The sequence below is a fragment of the Abramis brama genome, assembly GCF_963993115.1.
Source record: "Abramis brama genome assembly, chromosome: 4".
Classification (NCBI taxonomy): Eukaryota; Metazoa; Chordata; class Actinopteri; order Cypriniformes; family Leuciscidae; genus Abramis; species Abramis brama.
Window position 1 is genome coordinate 24,482,256 of NC_139966.1, and position 8,501 is coordinate 24,490,756.

Consider the following 8,501-nt stretch of genomic DNA (forward strand, 5'->3'; position numbering starts at 1 on the left):
AAGCTGCAAGAATATTTGTTGAGAGATGGAATGTGTCTGCTAAATCTTCATAGTGCAGTTAGTGTCGTCATTCATCACAAAGATTATTTTGTGGTGGTTGATTTTGGTACCCGTGATGTGTTGGCATCGGATATTGGTACGTCTGTTGTTGTTTTCAACACATGCCTTAATGATCTGATGATTCATATCAGTGATCTAAAGAAATCTTTAGATGCACAGTAGTATGCCATTAGTAGCATTTCTGTGAAGGCAAGCCAAGAAGATCCTGACCTGCAGAGTGGTACAGTGTTTACAGATTGTTACGTTGACACTAAAGGTGTTGCCATGGTTGATAAGGTTTGAAAGGGTCAATAGTGGAACGGAAGTTGCAGCTGAGCTTGAGGATAGCATTTCTGTGAGAGTTGAAAACAGTGTAAGAGGATCATTTCACCAGGGTTATAAGCAGTTTAAATATGGAGGACTTCAGAGTATGGCAATAGCTTTAGTAAGCTTAGCAAAGCATACAGCTGATAGTGTCTTCTCATGGCAGACCAAAGATCTTGATTGAGTTGTAGGTTTAGGTGATGAGTTGTACACAGCTTTGCGAGACACTAATAGGATTAGCCACCCGTCTAACCTGTTGTGTGTTGCTGATTTGCCAAAAGAGTCCGTTATTGATGGAGAAAAATGGTTTCAATATTGTGACTTTGTCAGTGGTGATGTTGATGTGGTTGAAGGTGAATTTATTAAGAGTGGTGTATACACCAGTCTTACAGTTGGACTGGAAAAAATGTTGCCGCAGTACGACACATGTCTTTTGACATTGTGTGGCAGTACATTTGCAATCATTGCTCAAAATGGACAGTATGCAGTGGTCGACTCTCATGCACGAAATTCTCTTGGCATGGTTAATGGAAATGGAAGAGGTGTTGCTGTATATTTTTCTTCTCTTATGCCGAGTTCAGAGTGCACGATTTTAGCCCCGATTTTGCGACAGGTTTTGAGAAATCGCCGACAAATGCCCGAAATCACAGGCAAATCGGTGCTTGTTCACGCGAGTGACAATCATGCAGTGTGAATGAGCAAAGACGCGATCTGAGAGAATCGCAGACGAGTCGCCGACGCCCGTGAGATATTTGGCATGCTAAATATCTGGACCTGTCGGCGATTCAAAATCCTGCTATGTGAAAAGTGTTCTGACTGAAAACTACATCGGCGATGACCGACAGCCAATGAGAGAGCAAGATACAGAGCAGCGGGGAGTTCGGGGAGGAGTTATAGGCCACAATATCAGCAAGCATGGCTTCGTTTCAGAAAAAGGCTTCTTCTCGGTTTATTTGGACCCAAAAAATGGAAGAAAAATTAGTAGAAATTTGGCAGGAGCACCCGTGTCTGTTTGACGTTTCATCTGAGCTGTACCACAACCAGGTTGAAAAAGAAAAAAGTTGGAGAGAAATTGCTAATTCCCTTCAACAGCCAGGTGAGCAAAATAAGTTGATTTTCTATACCAGTAGGGGCTTCGTTCTCATAATAGTTATTAACAAAGGATACTACGTGATGAAAAAATACTAATAGTATATTAAAGTGTTTTTGAACCATATAGTAAATATAATACAGTAAATTGTAGTATACCTCAATATTTACTATAGTTTAAGATTATTCAAATGCAGATTATTCAATTATACAGATTATTCAAATGCAAATGCAGTTTGGGACTGAACAACAGCATCATAGTTTATTAAAAACAAAGCAAAATGACACATGTTGTGCAGCGGGAATGGTAGTACGATCAAATGTATCGATTGCATTGCGTAAAGGAAAAGGAGGTTGTGTGTTTCAGAAAGTTGATGATTATGTATTGAAAAACAAGGAATTTGTTGGAAATTTGATGATGGGTATCGTTTCCTTAAACCTATTCGAGGTACCCCAGCTTTTTGGCAGACAGCACAACGTGACCTCCTAGCTTGTGTTCATCAACTTGGTGTCCCTACTTGGTTTTGTTCATTTTCTTCCGCTGATATGCGATGGAAAAATCTTCTGTTTAGTTTTTTGAAACAGGAAGGAAGAACACAGACGGTTGAAGAATTACAATGGGCAGACAGGTGTGAGCTGTGGCGTCGCAATCCTGTAAAAGCCAAAGCAAAAGCAAAGCCCATCCAATAAGTAAAATTAAGGATTACTTTTACCGTGTGGAATTTCAGCAGCGTGGTTCACCTCATGTACATTGCCTGTTTTGGATTGAGAATGCCCCAGTGATTGATAAAAACACAGATGAAGAGGTAATTCAGTTTATCGATAAATATGTAACATGTGAATTACCATCACAGGATGATACATTATTGGACATTGTGACATCTGTGCAGCAGCATTCAAAGCGACATTCAAAAACTTGTAAAAAGAAAAACACTGTTTGTCGTTTTAACTTTTCCCAGATTTGTCGTGGTAAAAGTGATGCAAAATGCAAAGTGTCAGGTTGATAAGACTGATAATTTAACTAAATGTGCGTGTGAAAATCAAGGTCAGGCAGATATTAAAATGAAAAGAGAACAGGCAGGTGAGATTTTGTCAGCAATTAAGAAGGCTCTTTCAGATGAGAATAGTAAATATGATAGTGTGGAACATTTGTTTAAACATTTAGATATAAATCAAGCAACTTTTGAGACCGCATATGAATCCTTCAATCGAAATACACATGTTGTGTTGAAAAGACAGGTTAATGAGGTTTGGGTCAATCAATATAGCAAACCACTGTTAAAATGTTGGAATGCAAATTTAGATATCCAGTATGTTGTTGATGCGCATGCTTGTGTGGTCTATATAATTTCTTATATATCAAAGTCGGAAAGGGAGATGGGCTTGCTGTTAGGAAATGCATAAAGAGAAGCACGTAAAGAGGGAAATGTAAGTGCAAAAGATGCACAAAAAAATCAAGGCAGTGTTTATTTGCATAACAGAGACGTGTGTGCCCAAGAATCTGTGTATAGATTAACAAATCTGCATCTGAAGGAGTGTTCAAGGAAAGTTGTGTTTGTGCCAACAGGAGATAATGTAATAAAAATGAGTCTTCCTTTAAATGTGTTGAGGAAAAAGGCAGCATTACATGACCTTACCACAGAGGACATGTGGATGACTAGTACTGTAGATCGTTATAAGAATAGACCAAATGACTTGAACGATATATGTATGGCAACATTTGCATCAGAATAACGTGTTTTATTTGATTTGATTTTTTTGGCCTGTCAGTAGCACAGATAACACATGACAGTACGTATGTGTAGCTATGCTATCATCATTCACTGCCTATTTTTCTTTATTTCTTTAATTAATTAATTTAATGTAGTTTTATATACCCTTTTATTTAATCATACTATGACAGACAAGACCAGGGGACAGAGAGAACAAAAGAGAGAAAGAAGAAAAAAAAAAAGTCGTGGAAAAAAATCAACAGAGAAGGGGGAAAGAAAGAGAGAAAGAGGGAAAATGGGGGATATACAAAGCGAGGAAAAAGACATAAAAAAAAAAAAAAAAAAAAAAAACCAGGCAATTTACTTTGATACCTGCTGACAAAAAAAGAAAACAACAGAAGACACAACATCAGAAAAACTGCAGCAACAACCAACATCTGTATGAATCACACTAAATTCTAATTGTTAAATGTTATTGAGCAGCACACATAACTAATATTACAAAATAAGTTTTGAAGCAACAGCAAATCAAGACGATGTATGTCTGTGAGCACCTGTTTTTACACCAATGTGAATGCTTGAGTGTACAACTGTATGTGTGAGCGTGCTTGTGTTCATAAGGTTCCTCCATGTAAATATTTAATAGTGTGTGTGGGAAACAACAGCTCCATCCCGCAAGGCATACAGCAGGCATGGAAAAGACCCGGGCCCCAAACATCCGGAGGCCCCCCAGGGCACGGGACCCCCAGGAGAACCACCGCAGGGACAACCGCGGCCCCCAACCAGAAAAAGGCAGAGGAGAGCCCGAAGGCGGGACCTCCGACAGCCACAGTATAACGTGATTTAAGTAAAAATGAAAAATCCAAGACTCCGCTTAAATTAAACAATGGTTGTGGTTTTATCACCAGAAGAACACGAACACAACCTGCAGTTGTTCGTTATGTGCGCTTTTTTGAGGAGACAAATCCAGAACCATTTTATCAAAGCAAAATGCAGTTGTTTCTGCCATACAGTGTAGATATGCAGCTGAAGCCTCCAAACTTTGAAACATTCGATCAGTTTTACAAGATTGTCATGTGACATTTAGTGATGGATCTAGACATTCAGCAAAATCAGTTGTGAATTTAAATAGAAAGAAGTTTGAAATGGAGGCAGATGAACTGGATAATATCCAGAATACAATTGATAGTGATGGTGTAATAGATGATGAATGGTGTGAGCTGTGCCCAGAACTAGAGTAAGAACGTTTACTGTGTGTGGAGGAAATGAAAGACAAAAAACAGCTAGTGGAAGAACATGTGGAACATATTCCAGATTTAGCATCAAGTAATCAAAAAGTTGCACATTTGGAAAAGAAAAATAATATAATGTGCAGACGTGACGGTCTGGCCTTAATTAGATCTTTGAATGATACACAGTTATCTATTTTTTATCAGATTCGACAATGGTGCTTAGATAAGGTAATGGGGAAAACGGAGATCCACTACATGTATTTATTACTGGTGGTGCAGGGACAGGAAAAAGACATTTAATAAACGCTATTCAGTATGAAGCAATGAGGTCATTATCAACAGTGTGTCGTCATCCTGACAATCAGGCCAGCTGACAGTCTTGCCTGGGCCCGGGACGAGATAATCTTAGATGGGCCCCCCGCGCCCAGATCTCTCCTTTTCCCTTGCTCTTGCTCTTCCTCTCCTGTTCCTCTTCCTCTCCTCTGCATTATTCAATAATGTAGGCTATTAGTAGCCTAAATATTAAAAATAGCAATGCTGTAGAAGTGCAGCTTTTTAATAGTATGTTAACTAATGTAGTTAACTAGAGTTTAATAAACGGAACATTATTGTAAAGTGTTACCGATTCTTTTATACACCGATTCAGACGTCTCGTGAGCTCAGTGTTGGACAGATCAGTTGTTTTAACCATCCATTAAAGTGAATGGTTCAAAGAGTCATTCGTTTGTGTATCGGACGCGTCATTAGTGGACGTGTAGCCTACGGCACGCATTGTGTGATTATCTTGGCAGTTTAGGACATCGCACAAGATTTGTGTCAATACAGAAAACATTTCATCACTGGATAGGTTTTCCACCCAATCAGAAGCTTGGCCCACCCTGGCCACACACCACATAACAGCCAATCACAAAATTGGTGCAATATTCAATCGCCGCTCTCACGCCACGCACCATGTTCTTATGCAGTGAAACACACATCGCGGAGCAAAGAGAGGACACTGACAACACACTGACAGACAGGACAGACCAGGATACTTTTAATATGAAACAAAAGTCTCAACTTTCATATTTGGTCATTTTTTACGAAGTTTAAAAAATAAATACCGTTTTGTGGCTCTTTAATGTGTCTGACAGATCGCTAGAGCCTCAGTTAAAGCTGCTCGTGAACCGATCATCTCTTCCTTCTAGTTAATTTATAGCATCAAATAAACATGAATGAACATCAGAAGGAATGTTGTTTTAACCGCGGAAAGACGTCAGTACACTCTGTTATTCAAGTTCAAATCCTCCAACGTTAATCTACTAACTCTCCTGACTGCTTTGTCGGACGCAGATGGCGGATTATGATTGGTCAGATCGCCTCTCAATCAAACTCCCTGCGAAGGGCCAGTTCAGCTCCAGATATGTTATTTTCTGTTCTCTTCCCAACCCCCTCTTTTTTCTCCGAGACAGATTTAGCTCATTCACTTCGCTACCTTTGAGGTAAACGGACATGCTGAATTATGAAGCAATATAATGACAGTAACAGCCAATGAACTTTATTAGAACTAACTATTAGTACACTCTGTAGCCTAATAAAACACAACATGCACAGATTTATTGTTACGAAAGGAAAACAATGGCTGCGTCCGAAACCGCATACTTCCCTACTATATAGTATGGAAAAAGCAGTAGGCGAGCGAATAAGTATGTCCGAATCCTTAGTATCCATAAAAGAGTAGGCGAGAATTACCAGAGTGACGTACTAATTATCGCGAGATTCGGGCGTACATATACTTATAGTGCGTCCGAATATTCCTACTTTCCTACTATATAGTAGGGGAAAACAGTACGTGAACGGAGTAGTATGTCCGAAACCTCAGTACTCATAAAAGAGTAGGCGAGAAGTTCCCGGATAGCTTACTGCTTCAACCCAGATTTTGAAGAGCTCGAAGATGGATACTTTTCTATCCCAGGAGGCCACGCGAGAGGATACGTCATTATCAAACATCGCAGAGATCAGCGACGCGGGTGCTTTCAAATGTGAGTAAACACGGGTCCTTGTGTTAAAATTGCATGTGTTGAACTACTGTAGAGTAAACTGTTGAATTGTTGAAGGTGTAAAGACGTTACACAGTGTAGTATAGTTGTGATTTTGCTGTAAAAACACGTTTTATTATGTATAACGTTAGCTAACAGGGGAGCTCCAGTAAGGACACGTAAGTTACGTCTCTAAAGTGGATTTACATAAACCATATACATCCTAAAGACGCTTATTTTAAATGTCTATTTACTTCTGACAGGAAAATCTTCAGTAAGTATTGCAGAAGAGCACATCACAACATGAAATAGACATCTGAGTGATGAATGTGTGCTATTATGTAGAACAAATCTATAAAGTAACTAAACATAAGTTATCTATTTTATTTGTCCATTAGTACTGTTGATAAATTGAGGAACTTTTATGTTGGATAAAAAGTTAAAACAAGCTCATAAATCACAGAGGTAATGTGAATCTTGTCTGGATGTTACAGGGTCAGATGAACAGATGTGTTTTTATCCGGTGGAGAGTGGCTCATGAAGCTGAATGCTGCCATCAAAGGCGTTGAGTGAGTATACCACAGAAATTAGTAACAATAACTAATTATTGTAATTTCAAACAGAGCTATTACAGCACTTTTCTGATTCTTGATTTCTGTGCATTAGCTGCACAGCTTTTGTGGTGGAGCAGGACCTGCAAGGAAAGATGATGGCGGCGTTTGTGAAAAAAAGTGGTTTTGTCTTCTAAATAATACTGAAATCATATGACATTGTGTGGTTAAAATGACTGCTTTTGTGTTATGTTTGTGCATTTTGTAGAACCTGAAATGTCAGCAGGCTGGTGTGAGTGCTGAGGATGAGGAGCCCAGAGCTGAATCCTGGAGATGGTGCCATGAGTCCCTCCATCACTCCACCTGCCCTTACGAGACCAGCCCTTACGAGTCCCTCCATCACTCCACCAGCCCTTATTGCCTCAGATTGTGAAGCACAACACATCACGCAACAACCTCAGCCTACATACATGATTGTAGTTTGAATAAAGCTTTGTTTCATGTGTTGACTTGTATATGCATTTGTTTATTGTGTGATGGTGACTTTCATTCATTCTTTTACTAATTTATTAATATTTCTCATTGTTGTCAGTAAATACAATATAATTATTTAATTAATGCTTTATTTAATTGTTTGAATGCAAATGTAGATATGTTCACTATATACTTTTTACAACTATTTTCAGTAAAAAGTAATATAATTAAGTATTGGTCAGCATTTATCGTTGTTATTATTGTATGTTTTGGGGTGGGATATCAATGCAATTCATTCTGGGGTAATATTAATTTTTAATATTAATGATACTTAAATTTATTTGAGTATAAAATCAACAGTTTTCTCCAAAGGCAAATCTTTGCACAGCTGCCCTTTGTGCAGACATTACAAACGCTGAGGAAACCTGTTCTAGGTAGGGCTGTTGAGTTACTGATGTTATGAGGTGTGTATATATATATATATATATCATGGGTTTGCATACATAATATGAGATTTTTTACACAGGAAAAAATAACCTAGTACAAGGTTGAATATTTTAATATATTTTTTCTTAAATAATTCATTATAATACATTTAAAAATGCATTTAAAAAAAAAAATATATATATTTATAGGCCTAGGCCTGAGGGATGAAACGAGAGTTAAATTCAACAAGAAAAAGAGGAAAACATAAAGCAGTTAGCCACTTTTGCTTGTGGATAAAAATGTTTGGATATAAAATAAAGAAATTAACAACATTCAAGAGATGACCATTTTGGGATTTCGTAATAAAAATAAATAATATTGTAAGGATAAAACGGTGGGTCACATTAGTAGGGTTAAATATAAGAACTTTAATCAACCCTAAATGTATTCACAAAATAAATGGGCAGCAGTTTCTTCAAAAATACCACAAAATGAGCAAGTTTAATCAATATCAATATTTACAGATAGATGAATTAAACGTGTCGTTCAAATCTTTTAAGTTGTTGCGCGTGTGATAATGCGTCGTAGGTCACATGATAACGTCAACATGGCAGATGTCCGGTTCGCATTCATACT

General features: G+C 38.0%; 1 long non-coding RNA gene across 2 annotated transcripts; it reads left to right on the forward strand.

The window, feature by feature from the left end:
* Positions 1-6,013: 6,013 nt before the first annotated feature.
* LOC311081522 lies at positions 6,014-7,421 on the forward strand. 2 transcript variants are annotated; one of them, XR_014605907.1, is made up of 3 exons: positions 6,014-6,593; positions 6,909-6,983; positions 7,234-7,421. It is a non-coding gene; the product is annotated as an uncharacterized lncRNA (long non-coding RNA). The 2 variants fall into 2 exon arrangements; XR_014605908.1 differs by having other exon boundaries at positions 6,014-6,417.
* The last annotated feature ends 1,080 nt before the right edge of the window (positions 7,422-8,501 follow it).